The sequence below is a fragment of the Rhineura floridana genome, chromosome 2, assembly GCF_030035675.1.
Source record: "Rhineura floridana isolate rRhiFlo1 chromosome 2, rRhiFlo1.hap2, whole genome shotgun sequence".
NCBI lineage: Eukaryota > Metazoa > Chordata > Lepidosauria > Squamata > Rhineuridae > Rhineura > Rhineura floridana.
This window is the reverse complement of record NC_084481.1, coordinates 196,500,103-196,525,121: the sequence shown is the minus strand read 5'-3', so window position 1 is coordinate 196,525,121 and position 25,019 is coordinate 196,500,103. Positions and strand designations below refer to the sequence as shown.

At 44.0% G+C, this 25,019-nt stretch overlaps 1 protein-coding gene across 6 annotated transcripts in view; it reads right to left on the bottom strand.

The window, feature by feature from the left end:
- The window catches only part of NRXN3 (neurexin 3), a 1,913,991-nt gene that overhangs the window by 210,823 nt on the left and 1,678,149 nt on the right, over positions 1-25,019 (bottom strand). The gene's annotated exons all lie outside the window — the stretch shown is intronic.

Here is a 25,019-nt window from a genome sequence, read left to right as displayed (position 1 = left end):
CTTCCCCCATCCATCCCTTCTCCCAAAATCAGAAGATAAAAGCAACACAGCACAAAACATGGGAATGCTTCAGCAGGGGACATCTTTTTACAGGTGTCACAATGGCTCTTTCAGTGTCAGTCCAAAGTGCAAGAAGACACTGGGCTCAAGGTAGACCTTTTTACAATTAGCCCTGTACTCCTGGCCAGTGAGCCAATTACAGCCCACTTTTAAAATAATCCATGTCATCGCTTTCAGCAAGGCAAAGGTACAAGTAACTCCCAGTGGAGTTTTCAACACTGGAGTAATGATGACCATAGCTTTCTTACTCGTATCTGTGTGTATGTGTATCAAACCTGAGGAAGCTTAAATGAGAAAAGATTCAGTGGCTAATGGATATCCTCTGCCAAGTCAAACAAGACTTCAAAGCAAGGGAACTGCCAAAGAGAGAGCAGAAACAGGCAGAATGTTAAAAAAGAGGAATCTTTGGGAGAAAATGTATTTTTTGCAGAAACTGCTAGCTGTATCCAGGTGTTCTTTTCTTCATGTGATTTAACATCACTTGGAAGGGAGTGGGGATGAGCGTAGAGGGTGACTCAACAGCAGGAAGCCTACATGTGTTTTAGAACCCTGGAAAATCAGGGTTTTAAATTGTGTGGGGAGCCTATAGGAGTAAAGTAGGAGTAAAGAATGTTGCAGATGGCTGCCATTCAACTTATGGAGAGTGACTGGGATGGCAACAGAGGGAGTGGAATGAGAATGCTCATTTCCACTTAGTCCTTCTTTCAGTGTTAATCACATGGAGAAAGAAAGGCCTAAGGAGGGCTCTAAGACTGGAATAATGCACAGTAATATTAGTACAGGGAGAAAGTGGGAGGGACATCTATGGGTACAAAACAAAAACAGAAGCAAAGCTTTTAGAAAGAGCTATACTCATCTGCGTCATTCCCTGTCCTGTGTCATAGCATATGTTGCCTACCATCACAGTTTACACCAGCTGTGGTGGTAATTGAATGGGAAACCAAATGATCCATGCCTTGAATTTAAGAGGTATGCTTTATGTTTGGGACCACATTACCTGATGGAACGCCTCTCCCGATACGAACCCACCCCTACACTATGTTCAAGATCAAAGGCCCTCCTCCGGGTGCCTACTCCGAGGGAAGATCGGAGGGTGGCAACAAGGGAGAGGGCCTTCTCAGTGGTGGCCCCCAATTTATGGAAAGATCTGCCTGACAAGGTGCGCCTGGCGCCAACACTGTCATCTTTTCGGCACCAGGTCAAGACTTTCCTCTTCTCCCAGGCATTTTAGCATGTGTTTTTAAATTGTTTTTAAAATATGTTTTTAAATTGTGTATTTGTTTTAATGTTTTTGATTGCTGTAAACCGCCCAGAGAGCTTCACCTATGGGGCGGTGTACAAGTGCAATAAATAAATAAATTTAAATAACATCTCTTATTTTAAGGATACGTTCTTCACTCTAGACCACCATGGCCCATGGCAGGGATGATGGGAGTTGTAGTCCATCAACATCTGGATGGCACCACATTTGCTACCCCTTTTCTGGAACATCATATTATTTATTTATTTATTATTTTATTATCACAATTTATATACTGCTTGATTACAGTAGTCTCTAAGCAGTGTACAGGAGATTCAACACAATAAAACTAAAAATGAGTCACAACTATAAAATCAGAATTCAATCATTTAATTAAAAAGCCCTTTAGATTTTTTTTTAAAGTATTCAGTAAGCACCAAAATTTCAACAAGGAGAGGGCCCTTCTGACCTCAGCTGGAAGGGAGTTCCATAAAATTGGGCCCACAATACTGAATGCATGTCTCCTAATGGATATGAGTCATGCATCTGAGCAGTGTCACCCCTGAAGACCTCAGCAATTGAGCAGGAATATAAGTAATCAAGTGGGTCCTGAGGCATCCTGGACCCAACTTGTTAAGGGCCTTATAAATTAATACTGTAAGGCAGAACAGCTTGCCATTTCCATTAGCTTACAAGGCTTTAAAAGACAATGAGACTAATTCATGCAAGATAATGATTTCAATGTTATCTCCCACTCCAGGGCAGCAGTATATCAACATCAGTTAGTGATGGTGCCTAATCATTCAGAGATAGCATACCAGTAAATACCAACTGCTTGGGACGACGGGGATGAAGGGTTCATCTTTATGCCCTATTTATTGCTCTTCCAGAAGCATCTGGTTGACCACTGCAGGAAATAGGATGGTTGATATGGCCTTTGTCTAGTCCAGCTGGGCTTTTCTTAGGTGAAATAACCCAGCTCTCTATCATGGCAGACCTTCATAGTGCTCCTATGGGAAATTAGATTTGGCATTACAGTATCACACTTCAGGATTTAGAGGAGAGGTGCTAGTTGTTTAAACATATAGAATTAAATATAGTAATGCGCTCACGCACACACAGAGGGAAAAATGTCCATTCACTGATCATTCACTGACATGAACAGTGAGCATGTTAATGTTTTCTTACATTCTGTGCATGAGTCTGATTTACATAGAGCACAACATTGTGACTACCCATCAAGGCAGGTGCCCTTCTAGGATGCAAAACACAAATCTGTTTAGAAAGCATGTCTTCTGAACATCATGATTGATTCTATATGAGATGGTGAAGCAAATTCTCCCAATGTGCCCAGCTTAAAACGAACTCTTTAGGGTAAGACACTCCCACATACTGCAACATCCTTAACTGGATGTCGAATGCTATTCAAATAAGGCTGTTGAGGGGAGCAAATACATTGTCTTTCAAAAACAAAACACCACTCTTGAAAAGATGTGGTTTCTGGAAGTAGGATTTCATCTGGTCAATGCCAAATTACACCAATTAATACAGAACTCTTCCAAACGATATTTTTGTGAAGATGGTTAGACAGGTAATATTTTCACATGCTATATCTAAATTCACCTCTGCTTGTATTTATATACATTCAAATATATCAACAGTTATCTTCCTAGTATATTATTTCCTATTATGTAAAATCACAATCATAATCTTTCTTCTATCTTCCTCACCTATGGGCTTTTATTGGCAAGTTTCCCACAAGGTTGAATATGATGAAGGCTGAAAAACTGCATGTAAAATCTGCCACCGGATATACAGATTATCTGATAGTTTCCCTTCTGTCCTTCTGTTCCCTGTCTTAAATCTGACCTCTAATCCCTCATTCTGTTCTTTGTACCTCCCTTGACTATTGTAATCATATCTGTTTGTTGTCTTTAGATAGTGCAGACCTAGGCTGTGATTTTCACACCTGCATACACAAAAGAGGTGGTTTTGTAAAAACAAATATTGCCACAGATAGTACAGAAAGGCACATAAACAAACTCAGTGGGTCTGGGATGCCATGGAACAAATGTTGGCCTTAGCATGGGGACACCTGAGTTCCTGGCTTTGCTCATGTATGCAGCTCACTGGGTGATTTTGAGCTTCCCCAGCCTAATCAACCTGTAAGGACGATATAATATAATAAATAAGCTCATCTACAGCACTCTGAACTCCCACAATGGTACAAAATTGTGACAATTTTTATAAGGGCATGTGTATCTTTTATTTATTGAATTATATGATAGAACTGGATCTTAAATTTAAAGCATGGACACTTGGATCACTGACAGCTGGGTTGAAATCCCACTCAGCTGTGGAACTCACTGGAAGACAAGACAGCTCCCATGTATGCCTCCCTGGAACCTGGAGGAACACCTGAGTGTGATAAATTAATGGCATTTTAACCTGCAGTTTAAAACCAGGGCTGGTGTCAGCATCTAGCACACTCAGGCAGCTGCTGGGGCCCTTCAGCACTGATACTTACCATGTTCCACTCCCTACACAATCACCAAGTGGCTTCAAGCTGCCATTTAAAATGTCTCACAGTCAGGGCCGGTTCTAAAGGGCAGCCAGGTGGGGCAACAGGGAGCCCCTCAGTGGCCCCTCCACTCCCCTTCTGCGATCCGCGGCCCCCCCTACTTACCTGTCTCCTGCCTTTTAGTATTGCCCTTAATGAAGATGGCGGCCGTGGTTTCCCTAAAGTACTGAAGCCCCTGCCACCATCTTAGTTGATGGCAGAGATGCTCGTACATAGCACGCATGAGTGCCATCAACAAAGATGGCAGCGGAGGCTTCATCCTCTTAGGGAAACTGCGGCCGCCATCTTAGTTAATGACAATAGTAAAAGACAGGAGACAGGTGGGGGGGCATGGGGGGGCACGCACAAACGTGAATGCACACATACGCGGGGGCCCAGGGCAAGCTGATGCCCAAGGGCCCTATCATGCTTGGAGCCAGCCCTGCCCACAATGCCCAAGAGCGCCCAGCACAGTGTTATTTGGGATTACATTGGATGCTCCAGAGCATTGTGGAAGATTTAAAATGGCAGCTGCACGACACTAATAGGAGCCAGGAAGCTGCCATTTAAAATTTCTCACAATGTCCCTGGGTGATGCTATGTTGGGAGCTCTAAGCATTGTGGAAAATAGAAAATAACAGCTTTCTACCTCCTGACTCTGATTGGAAGGTCACACTTGCTCCTGGGTAAACCAGCTTGGGGTTGGTTGGAGCAATGGCAGGGAGACGGTCTTTAGTAGGCAGTATGACAACGATTCCCTCAAGCCTGGAGCCAGCCCAATTTAAAACAGTTTGTAGTTGGCTGGAGGGGTCACCTCAGGGCCTTTACTGAATCTCATTCCTATTGTTGAGTTTGGGGGGGGGTTGAGATGGATAATTTCTATGAGTTCCCTTCCAGCCTCTGATTTGGAGACTTGTACCTGGGGGGTGAGAAATTCTCTCTGCTGGTCAGATGAGTTTCTTTTGTTAATCTAATAGAGTGGCCAGGTGGGTTAATGGGTCTATCAAGTGCCCAGCAACTGGTTTAATGGGCCAGGAAGACCCTTTTGTCATTGAAACTCTTCAGGAGAGCCTCCCCCCCCTCCTGGGGCCGAGGAGACGCTTGTGTTTTGAGTTGTGTCTGAGAAAGGCTGGGAACTGGAGGCAGGCAGAGAGACTGGCTGTCTGCACCATGGCTTTGGGGTGCCTCCTGTAACCCTGATGGAAAAGCTGGATATTGGACTGCTGATGCCTTGAATCCCTCCATCCTAAGCTCTGGTTGGAATGTGTGTAAATAAACAAACCATATTTCATAAAGACACCACAGTCTCCACTGACCTACTTCCCAAGGAAACCAAACCTTGAGCGAGCACAGGGACCCCTGGAAATCTTACAGCTCGGAGATTGGGGTGGCATGCAACACTATTCTCTCAATCAACAGATGCCATTCCACATGTTAGCTGAGCATTTTTTGATACTGTATGGAGAGGACCACGCAAGTGCCAAATGTGATATCAGGAAAGTCCTTTAGTTTGGAAGTTCTGCTCCCTTACATTGCCTTACCCCAAGATTTATATCATCCATTACCTGGTATTTTCAGTACTAAAGAACCATATATTCTCCAGCTTCATATATTCTCCAACTTCCATAACAACCTAATGCCTCTTTTGAGGCAATGAAAAATGATAGTGCCTAATCAGAGCCACCTTTTGCTGCCATCGCAGAAGAGGCGTTTTTCAAATTTCCAAAGGGGAGGGAGAATGGCATTCAGCTTATGGAGGAGGAAACTTCGGTTCTCAGGGGAAATGACCTTGAGCTACGGCAGCCATTAAATTGGTTTGAATAGCAGAAAAGTGATCTGTAAGTTCAAACAGGCTTGAGAGAAGCAGAGAAATGGGCAGGCTAGACCATTACCCTCTCTCTGTCTTTAAAACCATTTTAGTAATTTTGAAGGGAAATCTACATCCTTAAGTCTATTTCAGTTGTGACTTGATTGTGAAAAGGGGGTGATGCTATCCTGCCTTTGCTTCCAGCTTTCACCCCAGAAAAGACAAGCACTCTTAATTTTATTATGTGAACCAGTAGCAAGTCACAGAGCAAAGAGCCAGTATGAGTGATTAGAGTGTTAGACTAGGACATGGGAGACCAGGGTTCAAATCCCCATTCAGCCATGAACCTCACTGAGTGACCTTGGGTCAGTCACTGCCTCTCAGCCTAGCCTACCTTACAGGGTTGTTGTCAGGATAAAATCAGGAGAGGGAGAACCATGTTTGTATGCTACCTTGAAGTTCTTGGAGGAAAGGTAGGATAGAAATGTAATAAAAATAAATAAACGCTGTAGCATTCCTGAAGCTATATGTTCTTTTGTATTTTTATATATATATTACAATGGCCATTGGCAAAAAACAGTAACAATGAAGAGGAGAATTCTATATGAGGAACAGATTTATGGAAATTAATTCCTCCAGCCTCCAGAGTAGAAAAACTGGCCTAGCTGATCACCAAACAGACTTTAAACCCTTGGGGATGATGTCATGATGCTGGAGGGCACTGAGATCTTCCAAGGTTTTCAGAATGAGTCTGCAAGCTTCCCCCCCTTTATGCCACTGGTATTATCAATTAAGATACTGGAATTTCCCCTCACTATCTCTCAGGTATCAGTTATGGAAACTACAACTGGAGATGGAATATTAGGTGGGGAACAGGTTGATGTTTTGTGTTCATTCTCAGAGCCTTGCTGATTAGCAGGTGCAGGCCTGGGATGCAACCTCTATCCATTCATAAGTGTTTCTCCAAAACTAGAGACAAAATGGAGAGATGAGTAAAATACTCTGAACAGATTGCTACTGGATCAAATCACACAGTCAAGGGAAGACAATAGGAAAGGAAATGTGCATGCATGCCACCCAAGAGCCTATCAGAAAAAGGAGCTCAGCCTCTGTGTTTCAGCTGTGGTCAGACAGGACATTACAAGAGGGACTGTTTAGCAGCCAATGAGAGCTCTCCCTTTGAACAAAGACTGGCTTGCAGGCAAGGAGAGAGGAAAAATGAGTGCTTATTCAAATCAGCAGTATCAACCAAAAGCAAACCAGTCCAAGTCTCAGTCATAAAGTCTTTTCCAAAAAACAAAATAATTCTAAAAATGAATGATGGCTCATTTATAGTGGGGTTTCATCCCACATTTTCTTTAGTTATTATTACATTAATAACCTGTCCTTCCTCCCAGAAGGACCATATGGCATCAGATGTCATTTTTTTCCAGTGAACTAGACCCAAATATAAGGGGTCATGTGTTTATTGCAAATGGGAACTTCCTGCTGTTAAGGGATGTGGAAAGGAAGTTCTGGCTTGCAATACAGAACTTGGAAACCATGAGAAAGAAGCAAGAGATGTTATGTTCATTCCAGACTTGAATGGATTTTTTTAAGTGTTGCCACTTTAATAAAAAAAAAAGGCTTCACTGTGAACTTTTGTGATAATTTGTGCACAATAACCATGGATGGAGAATCATTGAGCAGGGGGGTTGGGTGCGATGGGAATGGAGGGCCAATAACATTTGGATGCCACCACATTGGCTGCCCCTGTTAGCAGTAGTTCTTCAGGATTTCTGCCAGATGGATTTCACCTATTGCCTGACCAGTTTACTGCAGATTCAAGGGACAAACATGGGACCTTCTGCATGCAAAGCATATGCTCTGCCACTGAGCTATGACCCTTTCCCGCAATGGTGAAAGGGCATCTCATGCAGAAAGTTCTGAGTCAGAGCCACCTTTTGCTGCACCAGTAAGGAGTAAATTGGCCCTGTCTTTCTAAATTCTTAATGGGAAAAAAAGACACAGTTCCCAAGAATGTCTCCCTTCTTTCAACAGCATAGCTTCCTATCTTTGTCCTTGCCTTTGCCCATCTATCCACCTGCCATCAGCTCTTCTCTCACCTGTCATGCCCCCTGCTCCTCTTGTAAATTAAGCTGTTCCAACAGGAAGAAAAACTATTATAAAGGAATAATGATAATGATAAACAGCACCAGAAATACATATCGCTCCTCCCCGTCTCCCCTCATTTTCCAGGCTACCAGAAAGCACAGCATTAATCACTGGGGCAGTAGCTGAGAGATAAAGCACAACTGAAATTTAGTTGTGCATTACGGTGTGTGTATATGTATGTCTGGGCAAGAGGGGAGGAGGAAGCAGCAGAATCATCTGTCATTTTATATATTTATACTGCAGGAGTCAGTCAGGACTGGTTCTCCATTGTTACTGCAGATTAAAATCATTCACTTCCTTCTGCTCTCATCAGAGGTCACCTTTCAAAAACAGGATAAAGACTGTGACAAGTTAATTTTTTTAACCATTTTTAATCAGTCTGCCATGGACTTATGAGGCACTGTATGCATCCAATGGGAGAATTAGCCAGCCCTGCCGTTTCTCCTGGCTCAGTATATTTAGGCTGCTTATAACAAACCTCTGGGTTTGGCTGGCTCTTCCAAGAGACTCAAGCAAGGATCTCTAAGCACACAGAAATGCAGCGGTGTGCAGCGATGACCAAGATATGTTTGTGCCTGAGTGAGAAGATCTATACAGCAATGGGTGATTAAAGAATATATTATTATAACTGAAATAATTATGAATTTGCTAACCTTTAATAGTACCCCAAAATCTGCCATCTGAAGAGGACCACCTCACTCTGCTTAATGGTAGGCCAAGCTGATATATTGATTTCCTCCAAGACTAGTAGTGTTATCCACACAGAAATGGTAAAATGTTAGACACAGGACTTTAAGCTCTGCCTTCTCCCTGTATTTGTATTGGATCTGACCTCAGATCCTCCAGAGACTGGCCTGACATAAACTGGATGCATAATTGTCTCCGTTTCTGCTTGAGAATTTCTTGGAGCCTATACTCAGAACATATGAGAAGCCTGCTGGATCAGACTAGTGACTCATCTAGTGCAGCATCCTGTCCTCACAGTCACCAACCAGATGCTATGGGAAGCCCATAAGGAGGACCTGAGCACAACATCACTCTCCCCTCTGCAATTTATAGCAATTGGTATTCAGAAGGACACTGCCTACAACAGTGGAGTTGGTACATATCCATCCAGGTTAGTAGCCTTATCCTCCATGAATTTGTCTAATCCCCTTTTAAAGCTAAGGAAGTTAGTGGCCACTGCTGCCCCTTGTGGAGCAAATTCCATGGTTTAATTAGGTAATGTGTGAAGTATGAATGTTTTCCCCCTTTGTGCTCAAGTTGAGGAAGTATGGCAGAGTGGGCTCCATGGGATGCTGCAGCAGCAGGGACTCACACACTCATGTCCCTAAACGCTAGCATGTGGCAATGACGTGATCACCATGGTCTCCTCCAGATTACGGTAAAAAAAAAAAATCTACTGAATGTCCAGAACATTTGTCTAGATTAATTAACTCCCCCTCCCCATGGCTTGGTATCTAAAATATTTTCCATAACATCTTCCATAACCTTTTTTACAAGCAGGTCTTTCTGATTCACCACCTACAATGAAAAGTGTTTTAAAACACACAAATTAAATGGACAAAACAGTGTCATCCAAGCAACCGGAGGTATTCAGTGGCCTACAGCTAAGCTATGAAGTCTTCCCATGAAATTTTGCAGTGGTTTATAATACTGGCAACTCATTCTAGGCATGCAAAGGTTAGCTATATTTCTCTAGCCTCTTGAAATGTAGGAAAAACAAAAATCTTAGTTTGCTCCACTGAAAACAAAGCCTTTATTAAGTTAAGGCCATGCCTGTGTGAAAATACCTGATTAAAGAGTCTCTTTTAATAATAAGCTAAAAGGGGTTAGAATGGTAGTATTTATTCTTAACTAGCAAAGGTCTGGGTACCATAAACATGGAAGGAAAATTCAAACCATTGTTGATAAAGGAGTGTCTTCCATGTCCATCATGTCTAAAACACAAGGCACTATGATCATTGTTCACTTCTGAATCTCAAACTTGCCTATTAACATATTGTTTCTCACCATAAAAGACAGTTTGTGAATCCTGCCATAAAGTTCATATCTGACTTTCTCTTCTGCTGCTTTCAATGGACTCAGTATTGTAGTACTGTTGGCAGTGTCAGCAAGACTCATATTTTTGGGTCATACAAGGTTCATACGAGTCGCCGGGGCTCATAATGCTTCCTCAGGTACAAGGCCAGCATCATGACACCACCTGAATCAGATGAAAAGGACAGACATTCCCTGCCTACCCCTTCCCACACAGCCATTCTCTGAACCTCTTCTTCCCAGTCAACCCTCGCTGATTTGGTGCTCTGATGGAAAACAGGCTACAGCAGTGTCAGTCACCCTTGAGAAAGCAGATTTTTGGGGAACAGAGGGTGCTGAAGAGGGAAGGGATGAATTGGCATATATCACCTTCCCTCCTTTACTTAGTGGAGTGGTGCCATTCTGTGAATGGAAGGACACAACTGGATTCCACCCTTTCTGGCTGCAATTTGCTTGCCCCTGCACAACACTCTCCTCATTCCTGCTTCAAGCTACCTACTCCTCCTTAATCCTACTAACGCTGTCCCAGTTCAAGTCTGCCCTTTTTTAGGTTCCATAAACTATCATTCATTCATTCATTGGTGATCACTTGTGGCTGAGTAAGATTGTCTTCCAGGGTAAGGTCTTTAACAGTGGGTCTGTAAGTGACTGTGGAGGCCAATTCTGGATTCGCACAGCCTCCCACAGTGAGGACATATGTTTCCAGATGGAAGATGGTCACGATGAGGATCTGCTTGGTGTGCCAAACCCAACACAGTGGATGGGCCAGTATCACACAACCTAGTGGGGTGGTGGCACTCATCTGACCTCCTGACATGCTTACAGGGGGGTAGATGGAAGGTGGTGGGGAGGTTAGTATGGTGCAAACACACTGGCAGGGTCAACTCCGGCACGTCTCCCAGTGCATCTGCACTGCACCAACCTCCCCAACTTGCCCCTCCCCCTCTCCTTCCTGGCAAGCAGCAGTACCTTAGTTTTTGGAAGTCAGGTGAGTGATGCTGCCGCACCGCGCTGGCTGCTACTGAGATGGGCCTAAGCCACTTTACGTCAACATCTAATGCCCTCCTCCAGGTGCCTACTCCGAGGGAAGCTCGGAGGATGGCAACAAGGGAGAGGGTCTTCTCAGTGGTGGCCCCCAAATTATGGAATGATCTCCCTGACGAGGTGTGCCTGGCGCCAACATTGTTATCTTTTCGGCGCCAGGTCAAGACTTTCCTCTTCTCCCAGGCATTTTAGCATGTGTTTTTAAATTGTTTTTAAATTGTGTTTTTAAATTGTTTTTTTGTATTTTAAAATTTGTATATTTGTTTTTATTGTTTTTAATTGTTATAAACCACCCAGAGAGCTTCGGCTATGGGGCAGTATATAAATGTAATAAATAAATAAATGTGTTGAACTGCAGCCTACATCTTTAATTACTAATCCATTAACCTCTTTTGCCCATGGCAATAGCTTCCTCTTTGAAACGGTGACAACCGGAAGGGTGTTCCAAAGCTAGCCAACACCTTTAGAATGATGCTTGGTTCTGTTCTCTTGTTACCATCTGGGCTTCTAACACTCTCACAGTTTTGGCAAACTGCACTTTAAAGACTACTTCAGACATCTTGTAAGACTTGGGAGAATCAAACTGTCCTACTGGATCATTTCACAAGCACTTCATCTTCCAGGCTGGACCCATATAATTTCTTACCATATTCCTCAGTAAAGAATTGTGCACACAGGGAGGAAAACATGCTCAGTTTGTAAGCCCCAGTTGTCAACCAGGTCTTATCAAGCAGCTTGTACCAAATCCAAGAGCTTGCAATGACAGACGTAACTTCCATTTTAGTGACAGCTCACCCCACAGACAAAGAAGAATGCAGTGTGAATCTTTTTTCCCTTTCTATTAGCTACATAGCACTGTTTCTCACCAAAGAAAACCCAAGGCGTTAATTAGATGGTTTCAAGAAATATGGCTGTCATAACAGCAAAAATGTGTTTCTAATTTCTACGCTGTCATCTATATGTGAGCCAAGAAAGGTAAGATGTACATCCCCCACCTCTCAATGAGTCTTGTCAAAAACAATATGAAAATATCTGCCTTGGAAGTTTTTTGGCAATGCCTGCAGCTCCCAATCATTTCCCTGCTGGGTATAAATAGTAAGCAAAGCAGACATGGTTTAAGAAAGAAAGAAAAAAAGTGAACAAGATCTCTCTTTCTGAGCTATAAAGCCAATGATTCTTTTCTGTTCATGAACAAGATCTCTCTTTCTGAGCTATAAAGCCAATGATACTTCTCTGTTCGTTCCTAAGCAGCCACTTGCTTTGTACTGTGTCTTTCAATGAATCCTATCATTTTGAGAAATCAGCCATTCTCTGAATTCTGGCACTGTGGGCATGGCGTGAGCGGCAGAGTTTTAACACATAAGGGAAAAAACTGGGTAGTGTTGTATGGGCCTAGGCAGGCCAGCTCCACCCTCAACATCCCTTTGCATGCCAGCCCCGCCACCTCTTCTCCTGACATTTGAAAATCTACAGGGAGATTCTATCTGCATTCCGCTGAACATGGCTAGACTCGACTCTTCTGTTTGGAACCCTGACTGTGCAATTCAGCTGAATGTGGTCAGAATTCCAGTTTAGATCTTCTCATGTCAGGCCTTCACTCATTCTTTTGAATGCCTAAAGAAGGCTTCAGACAGTGCTGGTGTTGGCAGTTGGCAATGTCAGGCAAGAACTAAGACCCACAGGCAATTGGGAGGACCACTGCCCATCTGAAGAGTCCCCTTGTCTTGATATTCAGCCCAGAAGAAGAGGGCAAGCGAAAGGCCAGTGGTGACAACAGTCAGGAAGGTGAGAGCCTGCCCAGGGAATGGGGACCCCCTTAGGCATTGCCCAAGCCTCTCCCCCCCTCTCACACACACACAAACTCTTGAAGCCAACATTGGCATCTGTGCTTCATTTAGAAAAAAGGTGTCAGAGCTCAAATCTGCTGGAAACATTACCCTCTGATCTGGAAAATCTTCCCTCTAAACTCTGATGTGTGGATGACTGTCTGCAGTTATTCCATGGTGATGAAAATGGACACTGCACGTCCTCAAGGGCATTCCTCTGTTCTTCTTCCATATGTTCCACAGCTGAAGCCTGGCATTTACAAAAAATGCCAGGGCTGAGCACTGATGAACCCCAGGTCAAATTAAACCCTCCTGTGCTTAGAATTGAAAAATTAAATAAATAAATGTTTTTACCTATCCACGCGATCTGCTTTTCTGGTTGCAAGAACTGGGCTAAGACTATGAAGCATGGGCTTAAAATGTCTGCATTTTAGGGCTTTGCATTGCATGCGTTTATGTTTCCTTTACCTGTGCCTTCTGCAAACAATGTATGTTCACAAATGCCTTTCCTGCCAGGCATTTCCTCTTGCACTAAAGTAGCAAATTTTAACAGGCTGTTGCAAAATACGAGAGGATGTTCAAACTTGTAATTACATTTGGAAAGCAAACTGTCTCCAGAGACATGCCATACGCTTGTCAAAAGAACTTGAATTTCAAATCGTGATTACTCACACAACTAACAGCTTTTGGGCCAACTTGCATATCATAATTTACCCTCTCTCTCAACACAGATTATCAAATGTTTTCAAATATATACATTTGAGATAATTCATCATATAAATAATGTCGTCTGCATTTGCCAGTGCCCAAAACATCCACCCACATACTCACTCATTCACAGTTACTATTTGAGATAATGTCTAGCAGAATCCTCTGCAGAAATGGCCTCAAATACACAGCAATGAATGAATAAATAACTTTATTGCTCATGGCCATCGGCCGCCACAATATAATACAGAGTACGGAGTACAAGGTACAAAATTGACTACAGCATCTATGAATACAAATATTTAAAATATTTAAAAATAGCAGGTACCCTTAAAATTATTGGACCACATAGGGTCCATAGTCGTGATATGTCAACTTGGCACCAGCTTGTCATTTAAAATATCCGGTCCGGAGTCAAATAAGATTCATTCATAACATACCTAGGCTAGAATTTGCTTTAGGTGTTTGGACCTAATTTTGCCTGCAGCAAGGGCAAAGGTTGCCACTTGACAAGTTAAAAACACGTCTCCACCAGCTAACAGTACACTAACTTGTTCTAGCGGAGGCCTATTCGCCAGAGAGCGGATGAATGGGGAGAGGAATTTAGACCTCGGCTCTTTATACAGAGGGCAACTCATAAGGTAGTGGGCAACATCCTCAACCTCACCAGACTTAGAAATACACAGACGCAGGTGAATTGGGGTTTTAGCATATCTCCCCTCTAGCACAGCTGTGGGCATTGATTGAAAACGAAGAGCCGTAAAGGCTCTTCTCAACAGCAGCACGTTTAGATAAGAGAAATATTTCTCCATGGCAAAAGTAGTTTTAAAAATGGGGTACCAAAGGGAGAAAGAAGACTGAGTAGAGGCATGAAGATCCCATCTCTTTGCATATAGAAGAATTCTATCCTTTAGATTCTGCTTCCCCTGTCTCGAGAAGTGGGAAGGAGGAGGTTCAATATTTATCCCGTATACAGACAGTAGAGATTTGGTCTGAGTCAGCCAGCTGTTATACATAAGGTTTTGAGATTGTTCAAGCAGACATTTTTTCGGCAGACGCGAGTCAGCCATGCAAACCAATTTTAGCCAGTAACCAGCTAAGGCCACATGGGCCATGGCTTCTAATGAAAGAATGCCTGCCTCTACCCTCATATAAGCTATGGGGGTACCTTTTGGCGTTGCCAGCACAGATCGAATGAAAGAATTTTGTACCTTCTCTATGGTGGAAAGGTTGGCGTGACCCCAGATCTCAGACCCATATAGGAGCATAGGGAGTATTTTCCTTTGGAAGACCTCAATGACAGGGGGGATCAGGCTACCTCCTTTGAATTTGAAAAACCGAAGTAGGAGTTGGATGGAATGATTACCTTCAGTTTAATCAACTCAAAGTGTGGTTTCCATGTGGACTTGTTGTTAAAGGTGAGACCCAAATATCTGTAGCTACGACATTGTTTAATGGGCTTATCCTTTATTTTCCAAGCATGGGTTTTATTTTTATTTCCAAATACTACTACATTAGTTTTGGAGTAGTTAATTAGCAAATGTTCTCTATCACAAAACGTTCCCAGTTGTCTTAACAATCTCCTCATGCCAATTTGGGTGATGGACAGGAGGGCTAAATCATCGGCATACAATAGCACCGAGAGTTTGTCATTTAAAATTGAGGGGGGGAAATACTCTGGCCCAGACAATTCCATTACAATATTGTTGATATAGAAATTAAAAAGGAACGGGGCCAAAAGACAGCCCTGGCGTACCCCTCTATCAGTTTGAACAGAGTCAGAGAGGAGCCCATTAGCACCCAGCCTGACCCTGAGTGAGGTATCTGTATGAAGCATTCGAATCAGCCAGAACAGTCGCCTGTCTATATTGGTGGAGGATAATTTTTGCCAGAGACGATCCCTATCAATGAGATCGAAGGCTGATGAAAAATCCTCAAACATAACAAATAATTCCTTTCTGGCAATCGACGAGTATTTCTTGATTAGATGGAAGAGTATAAAACATTGATCCATAGTAGACTTTTCCTTGGAAAAACCCACCTGTTCTTCCGCAATAATTGAGTTCTTAGCAGCCCATGAATCCAATTTAGCCAGTAAAAAATTGGCATAAATTTTAGCAGTCACATCGAAGACGCTGATTGGCCTAAAATTGGCCGGATCAGCTTTCAAACCCCTTTTATGAAGTGGTATCACAATGCTATCACCCCGGCCCTTAGGTATTGTACCATGCTGATTAATAAAGGTGAACATCTTAGCAAGCACAGGAGCCCACCAATCAGGATCAGCTTTAAGCAGTTCAACCGGAAGCATATCCTCACCCGGTGCTTTCTTCCCGGGCAGGGAATTAACCAGAGTGGATATTTCACGGGGGGTGACAGGTTCCCATTCCTGGCATTGAGCTAACAGATGTTCAATTTTAAATTGGACATCTGTGGAAGGGGGAGGGGAAACCTTACTATAGATAGCAGAAAAGTAGGAGCACCATTGAGTTGATGCTATTTGATTATCCAAGCTGCTATATTCCCCTTTTAATCCTTTGGAGATTAGCTTTCAAAACTTGGCCGTGTTGCGTTCCAGAGCGGCAAATCCCAATTCCAGCCATTGTTGTCGAATATGGTTTACTCTTTTGGAACGTACTAAATTTTTATAAGCTCTGCAGAGCTGTATAAAGATGTCATAATTTTCCGGTGTATCTATCTGCCTTAAATTCCTAATGGCGCGGGCAAGATTATTTTTGGATTCGGCACATTGATTATCAAACCAACCTCGATTCCTCAAGGGAATCGAAGTGGAGCGAGTCAGCAATGGCCTTATGGTCATAATTATGGAATTATATTACATTCAAGGGGATCTGCAACATCAAGAAGCTGCTCGCGCAAGTTAAATAACGTTGTTGAATTTAGGCGGCAAATTAGCTCGTCTTTAATCTTTCCATTCCAGCAGATCCTCTGGCCACCATGCTTAATAATACTATCAGCAGGAATAGAAACACTAGGTGGAGTGGACATGGGTGCTGTCAAAAGGGAACTAACCGGCATGTGGTCGCTCTCCGATCTAATCGAAACAGCGAAGGACTCAAGGTGAAGAATAAGAGGGGGAGAGGGAATCATCAAATCAATAGCACTCCTCCCTCTTGGACCATAATACATATGCATGCCCACCATAGGGAATCTAGAGGAGCCATTACAAATAAAAAGCTGGTATTTAAAAATAAGAGCAAATAACGAATGTCCTGCAGAGTTGATGGTTGGATCCCTGGATTCCCTTAAGGGGAAGCAAGCTAAATCCTCCGATGACAGACCCAATTTACTTCCTATTTCAATGTTATTTGAGCCCAGTCTGGCGTTAAAGTCCCCCACCAATAAAATTGAGGGGTTGGGAGACTCCTGGAATAAATGGTTCAGAACCTGATCTAGTTCTGCCCAAATATATTTACCCACCTGCATAAACATTAATCAAAAACCATTTCATATTGGGTGTCCAAGTAATTTGCATAATTCAGATATTATTAGTAGGCATCACCTTTACCTGATTAGCAATCACATTCAGATCAGCCGAAATTAGCGTGGCCAATCCACCACATGGTCTACCCCCTTTTGGGGACTTAGAGGCGGGGAGAAAAAAACCAACAAATCCTGGGAGTGAGGGAAAGGATGATGAGGTAACCCAGGTTTCCTGTATACAAAGAATTTGGGATTGGTTGCAAAAGTTTAGTGGACCAGCCGGCAACATTCCAGGACACCACTCTGGCAGCGGACTGTTTCTTTATGGCTAATGGCAGAGGCAGTCAGTCAGAAAACGACGTATCCGCCAGGTTGTCCATGGAGTCAAATTGTGTTGGTCCGTAGTATGAACTATAGCCTCACACATGTGCGACGGTCTGCAGATGTTAGATATAGGGTGCTTCCGCACTGGAATCGAGGGCAGTGGTGTACATTTGGATGGCGATCCCATCTCAATATCCTCTAAAAATCTTACATCGGTCCAGCACAGTGTAGAATAGGTGTTCAAGTATACTCTTCCGCTCAGCAAAGGAGCACTGGCAGGGTGTTGAAGATGTATTTGATCCTCCTTCCTCTGGGCTGCAAGACCCATCACTTCAGGCCAAGAGGACCTCCGCGCCTCTGCCGTAATTTTGAATAACTTTCGCCCAATTTCGAATTTACCATTCTTGGGCAAGGTCATTGAGCGAGTGGTGGCTAATCAGTTGTCGACACACTTGGATGAAATGGATTATTTGGATCCATACCAATCAGGTTTCAGGACTGGACATGGAACTGAAACAGCCTTGGTCGCTCTGGTGGATGATATGAGGAGGGCATTAGATAGGGGAGAATTCACCTTTCTTGTCCTCCTCGATCTCTCAGCGGCTTTTGATACTGTTGACCACAGTATCCTTTTACATCGCCTGGAGGGATTGGGAAGAGGAGGCACTGTATTACGGTGGTTCCATTCCTTTCTCTCCGATAGGCATCAACAAGTAGCATTGGGGGAGGAGGTTTCAGACCCTTGGCCTCTCAATTGTGGTGTGCCACAGGGCTCTATCCTCTCTCCCATGCTATTTAATATCTATATGAAGCCGCTGGGGACAATCATTAGGAGATTTGGGCTGCAGTGTCACCAATATGCGGATGAGACTCAGCTCTATCTCTTGTTTAAATCTTCGCCAGAGTTGGCTGTGGAGACCATGTCCAAGTGCCTGGAATCCGTGAGTGGATGGATGGGAAGGAACAGGTTGAAGTTGAATCCCGATAAGACTGAGGTGCTGCTTGTGGGAGACAAGGGAAGGTTGGGAGATGTTGACCTGATGTTCAATGGGGTAAAATTGCCCCTAAAGGACCAGGTCCGCAGCATTGGGGTTGTTCTTGATTCCAGGCCGTCCATGGAGACTCAGATTTCGGCAGTGAGCCGGGCAGCCTGGTATCAATTACACCTCATTCGTAGGCTGCAACCCTACCTCCCTGTTCATCGGCTCCCACTGGTAGTACATGCCCTGGTCACCTCTCGTTTAGACTACTGCAATGTGCTCTACGTGGGGTTACCCTTGAAAACGGTCCAGAAATTACAACTTATACAAAATGCTGCGGCTCGACTACTTACAAACTGTCGCCGCCGGGAACACATCACTCCAGTGTTATTCAATCTACACTGGCTTCCAGTTATTTTCCGGGCTCAATTCAAGGTGTTGGTACTAACCTTTAAATCCCTACACGGTTTCGGACCAGTTTACCTGATGGAGCGCCTCCAGCGTCACCAATTATGCCGCCCGACAAGATCAGCCACTCAGGGCCTTCTCTCAGTCCCACCAACTAAAACAGCTAGGTTGGTGGGGACTAGAGAGAGGGCATTTTCAGTGGCGGCCCCCACTCTCTGGAACTCCCTCCCGTACGATCTTCGGCATGCCCCTTCCCTGAATATATTCCGCAAAGCCTTGAAGACCTGGCTTTTCAGACAGGCCTTTGGGACTTCCGGGGAGGGTTAATTTTCAGGACTAACTGCCTATTACTCTGAACTGTTATCATTCCTATTTATAGTTTCCTTGTTATATTGTATTTTATGTGTATTTTATTGTGCTGCATTTACTGCAACTGATTTGTACGTCGCCTAGAGTGGCCATTGGCCAGATAGGCGACACATAAATTAAATTATTATTATTATTATTAATCTCTGGTCTTACTTGTGCTGAGGAATCAGATTGAGACATCCTGGCCTGTAACCGGGTAATAAGATTGTTTAGTCTAGAGATGATGTCTTGTTGAGCATAGTTCGGCAGAGTGATAAAGTTTGTAAAAAGCTCCTCCTCTTCATTGATGAAGAAGCTAAAAGCTTCTTCCCTGTTATCTGCGTTGGCATGGTTGCTGAGGTCCTGGCAAGGATGGATTGACAGATTTACAACAGGGCGAAGTCCACTGTTACCCACTGAATGATGAAATGTAGCAGGCTTGTCGAGTGAGATCGCCTTTGTTGGTGATACACCATCAACAACCAGCGATCTCTTGACCGGGATTTTCAATCTGTGGGCAGCAATTTTATCAACTTGGGGTGGCTGAGTCAGCTTCAATTCTGGTAACAAAGGGTAGGGGCCATTTACATTTTGGAAGTGCCGTCGAGTAGTTATCGAGTAGTTATAACAGCAAAGTGCGTTTGTTAGCTTGTAAAAAGCTTACAGCTTCCGAGTCTCTGAAAGTGAGGAGGACCTTGTTGTTTGTAATGATGTCCTGGACAGGTTCCACAATGGAAATGTCTGACGCCCTTTTCTGCATCAAGGTCATTGAATGGAGAAAGTTGGAGATATGTAATTTCTGCCTGTATAAAGAGTCATATGGATTAATCCTTGGACAGTTAAGTAAAACTATTTTATTTTGACTATATCTTAAATGCCAGCATTTCTCTTTATTCAATGAGCAAGCAAGATTTAAGTCTGTCCGCACTTCTTTCTCATGTGGTTGCTCCCGCACTGGAGACCGCATGGTTAAAAGAAATGTATCAGTATGGTGATCCGATGGCGGACAACATCGGTCTTGGGAGGGATTTAAGATGCTATGCGTATACCTAGGTTTTAATTGGGCATCCAGTAATTTAAATAGTTTGTTAAAGTTCATTTTCTTAGCCCTCGGGGCCTTGTAATTCTTAATATTTTTTGGTTTTTTCCCGATTGTAGTCCTTTTCAGTTTAGCACAACATTTGTGCATCCCCGGTATCTTATGGTTGCCCGACTTAGCTTTACGGTGCTGTGTCTGTTCCATGAAGGGGTTATTTGAAGTAGTGTCGATCTTGTGCCGGTCAATCACTTTTTTGAATTCCTCAGTGAGGGTGGTTAATAAGCCATTGATCTCCATAATAAAAAATTTAATACAGCAAATTTCCCTTGAGATTATGTCAAACTTGGATTCCATCCAGTGGAAATCACCTATGCTAGGAGCACACTGTTTGCCTATTAACGAATTCTGGCCTGGAGGGTTCTGGAGCATGTAGGAGGTTGACATACATGAAAAGTTTGTGCACTCCTGGGCGCCTCCATTGTGAGCCCCATTTTGGGCTGAGTTTTCTGGCTCGCTAGAGTGCTCTGGGTGTAACAGATGTTCAGCCAGTTCTAGCTCAGCCTGTTCTAATTCTAGCACCAGATTTCGTGGAGGAGGAGACGAGGAGCCAGGTAGGAGGGTACCTTTCAAATCTATAGACCAGTCCAAGTTCCTGTTCATGCAAATAATGGGAGCACTATTAGAGTCCTTGTCATCATTCTTCGGGCTGTCTACCACTGTAGGCAGTGTGTCAGGTTTCTTCTTGTCCGTGTTTGGAGAAAAAAAGCGAGTAATTTTTAACTGCTTAGATGGCACTCTTGTGTCCTCAGCGAAGGTAATGCCAAGATCTTTGTACATTTTCCTTGTATGAACCATTATATGTGAATGATGGCTTTAAGAGGTGAGCAATTAAGGAGCACGGCTGTTAAGGGTAGAGTGACCAAAGAGTCCACAACATCAAAAGCTGTTATCAGTTTGAACATCAGCGTATATGAGGATCACTATAATTAAATTCCTATGCGCCATGCCTAGGTTGATTTATGTTGCTCAATGTTCATATCCAAGACGTGAGGAGGAGACTGCCCTCCTCACAAGCTGACACCGCTGATAAGAGACTATTAGGCAGTGGGTGGATAAAAAGCAGTTTCCGTCTTACTGTGTTTACTTAAACTCCTTCAGAGACAACTTAGAGGAACCAATGTTGCACTAAATAGTTGAATTACTGGCTTTTGGGGGGGAAAGTTAAAACAACCAGAGAGATGAAGATAATGTGCTCCTTACCATGCCGGCCATCTCGAGCAGGGATCTCACAGCAATGAAACAGTGGTGACTGTGCACTTTGGGACTGGTAGGGCGGAAGGCAGAGAGCCCAACAGCAGGCGGAGCCAAAAATTCCAAGAAAGTGCAAAGCCTCCTGCTCCAGCTGCAGATCAAAGGGCTTCCTTCTGAGTTGGGCTGGAAGGAAGGGAAGATTGGTAGCCTCACAGTGAGCAATCATTTCAGCTCCACACAGAGAGAATATGCACCCTGCTTTTAGGAGGCATTAGTAGGCATGCCCACATCAGAGAAATAAGCAGTTTCCGACATGAAGCCCCAACTCAGTAGGTATGATTCAACTCCCATGAGTACTAAGGAGGATGGTAAAGAAATCTAGAAGCCTAGAAAGCAAGCAGTGTGTTGGGCAGGTAAGAGATGCTTTTTTCCTGATGGGGAGGTGGAGGTGGAGGGTGGCAGTGGCAGCATGGGTGGTAGTGGTGGGCTAGCTTGGGACAGTGGGCCCCTGTTAGGTTGTGGGCCCTCGGCCAGTGCCCCACTTGGGCCCTGCCTTCCTTTAAAGCTGCAATCCAAAGGCTTCTGGAAGGATGTCCTGGGGTCACTGAATGGACTGGATCTTCCTCTTCAATACTGGAAATAGAACTCAGGCATCAGAGAGGAAGACCCAATGTTGGATCCTCCAATCCACCGCTGCCAGATCCTCTGGCACCCTAGCCTAGGTCCGGCGCCAGCGGATGGCCAGGTCGGGCACTGGCCTGAGGACCCATGAGCTCACAGGGGCCTCTCATCATCAGACCTCATCACCACCTTCTGTCCTTATTGATGTGGAAGCCCGCTGGTGACGCTACCTCCTCCTCCTCATCACTCCCCCATTCCTTCAGCAGCTGGAGGCTGTGGGTACTCTGCCATGAACCCTTCCACAGTCACCGCCGCCAGAGTCACCCCCTCAGAATCAGCCTCCATGGCATGAGAAACTTTGCCTCGTGGACACTGCTGCGGCTACAGTGTCGGTGAGGCAGAGTTCCTCACACCATAGAGGACCGATATACTTGTGGCTGAGGTGGCTGCAGAAGGACTCACAGCAGAGGACCTGAAGCCTCCAGCTGCTGAAGGGATGGGTGAGCATCGAGGAGCAGGAGGCAGTAGTGGTGCTGGCAAACCCCCACAGAAATGAAGACAACTGGTGGGAGGAGGTTAGCAGGCCCAGCACTGGTGGTTCTGAGGGGCCCACTAGAACATTCCTATACACTTACTTCCTCCTGCTGATTCAGGCCCAGCAGGACATTGGATATGGTGGTTAAGCCACAATCAATGTTTGCCCCTCCCCCACCATAGGACTGCTGCCTATATGCATTAAATACCAATGCCCTCACTGCAGTTAGTGATACTGATGACGTGTGCAATTAACAGGCTTACAGTACAAATGCTCTCTGCTCACAATACTGTTTTTACTGAGAGTTAGTCATCTTTACGTTGAAAGTTTATTTCATAATTAATAATAGGCCATATTTCAAGCTGATGGCCCACTTTTGTGGCTGCATGGTTGGTATTAACTCTATTCAAGCATTCAGGAGAATGTGGAGGTTTAACTGGGTAATGCTCCACTACCAACTTCCTGCACTGAACCCTGACAAGGCAGAATTCCTGATCCTAGGAAGCCTAGCCTTGTAAGCACATTCATTTGAAAGCACTTCCGGGCCCAATTCAAGGTGTTGGTATTAACCTTTAAATCCCTATACGGTCTCGGCCCAGTTTATCTAAAGGAGCGCCTACAACACCACCAATCATGCCGCCTAAGAAGATCGGCCACACAAGGCCTTCTCTCAGTCCCGCCAACCAAAGCAGCTAGATTGGCGGGTACTAGAGAGAGGGCCTTTTCAGTGGCGGCCCCCACCCTCTGGAACTCCCACAAGATCTTCGGCACATCTCTTCCCTGAATATGTTCCGCAAGGCCTTAAAGACCTGGCTCTTTCAACAGGCTTTTGGGATTTCTGGGGAGGCTTAATATTTTTTGTTTACATGCCTCCTATTATGTATTGTTTGTTTTATAATTTATACTATTACACTGTATTTTTGTATTGTATTTTGCTATATTTATTATATGTACGTCGCCTAGAGTGGCCACTGGCCAGATAGGCGACACATAAATTAAATTTATTATTATTATTATTATTATTATTACTTACCAGCTCCCTTAATACCACCTGGGAAGTCAAGAATGGAATGGGGACATTGGGACAGGGCTGGTGTGTGCACATTCACTCCCTAGTTTAAGCCCTTTTGAATTCTTGAATAGAGCTCTTGTCTTCCACCCAGACATATTCATTTCCCCAGCCTTTGCTTTTCAGACCTGTTGTCATTCTCATTGCTGTCCCAGTAAAATGTGCTTATAAGATGAGCATGAACAGACCATTAAGAACATAAGAACATAAGAAGAGCCTACTGGATCAGGCCAGTGGCCCATCTAGTCCAGCATCCTGTTCTCACAGTGGCCAACCATTGTGCCAGTAGACCATCTCAAACCATGATGTTGCACTGATAACTCCAGTGCAAATGCCTGTGATTGGGCTGATGATTATTTTGAAGGGACGTAACATTTGAAAGGGAAGAAACAGTAGATGGGGAAGAAAAGACAGTTTTCTGTACTATTAATGGGACTATGAAGTAAGACTTGAAAGCTGAGCCTATCACACTCTTTCATTTTTTTCCCTTTAGTACTCTGCAGTCAGTGGATGAAAATGTCACTGGAGACTCATAACAAGCAATGAGTAAATTAGAGACCAATTTCTTTCTCCAAAAATTATTTTCTAAGAGGGAAAAAGAAAGTACCTTGGTAATCGCAAGAGGAGATAAATGTATTTTTCTTTCCTTGACAGTTAGAGGCTAATTATAACAAACCTTTTCTGCTGTGTTCTACCACAAGGCATGTCTGGAAATGAAGGGCTGCCAAAGCAGTGTCTTCTGGGGAGGTCTTGACGGAAATTTTATGGCCCTCAGCCTAAATAAATGCAGGTAGTGAACTATGCTGGACACTGGTAAAAGGATAGAAGCTCTGTTCAAATCTCACCTAAATCAACAAGGAAGCTCCTTGACTTTAATCAATGAGACCTTTCCTCCTTTCTTTCATGGTTATTAATATATTGTTACATTTCTATCCCACCATTCTTCTACGGAATACCGTATTTACAACAATACAATGTGGTAGGCTAGGCTATGAGTGTTTTTGAATGACCATTTGAATGTGTGAGTTTGAATCTATGTGTTGTTAATTAGTGGATTGTCTTGTGTGCGAATGAACTTGAAGGAGTGTATGAGTATATGAGTGTGAATTTATGTGTATTTTATTATGTGCCTGGGAGAGAGGACCTTGCGCCGAGCGGGGGGACTTCTGGGGGCCCCAATTAATGTAGTGACGGGTAATGGGAGGTATGGTGTTGTGAGGAGAATGTGCCAGATAAGGGGAACTCGTCCCAGACAAGTTGTGCCTGTGCCTTGTTCCGGTTCTCCTCACATCCGCAGGACTGTTGGTTATCCTATCAGCCAGCTCTCGGATCTCCAAGTGTTGCTCCTAAATGCCAGGTCGGTACATAATAAAATCTCCCTCGTCCACGACTTAATTGTTGATGAGGGCGCCAACCTGGCATGTATAACCGAGACCTGGGTGGGTGATCTGGGAGGAGTTACTCTCTCCCAGCTTTGCCCACCTGGGTATGAGGTTCAACACTGTGGTAGATCCGAGGGTCGGGGAGGCGGGGTAGCTGTGGTCTATAGGAGTTCTCTCTC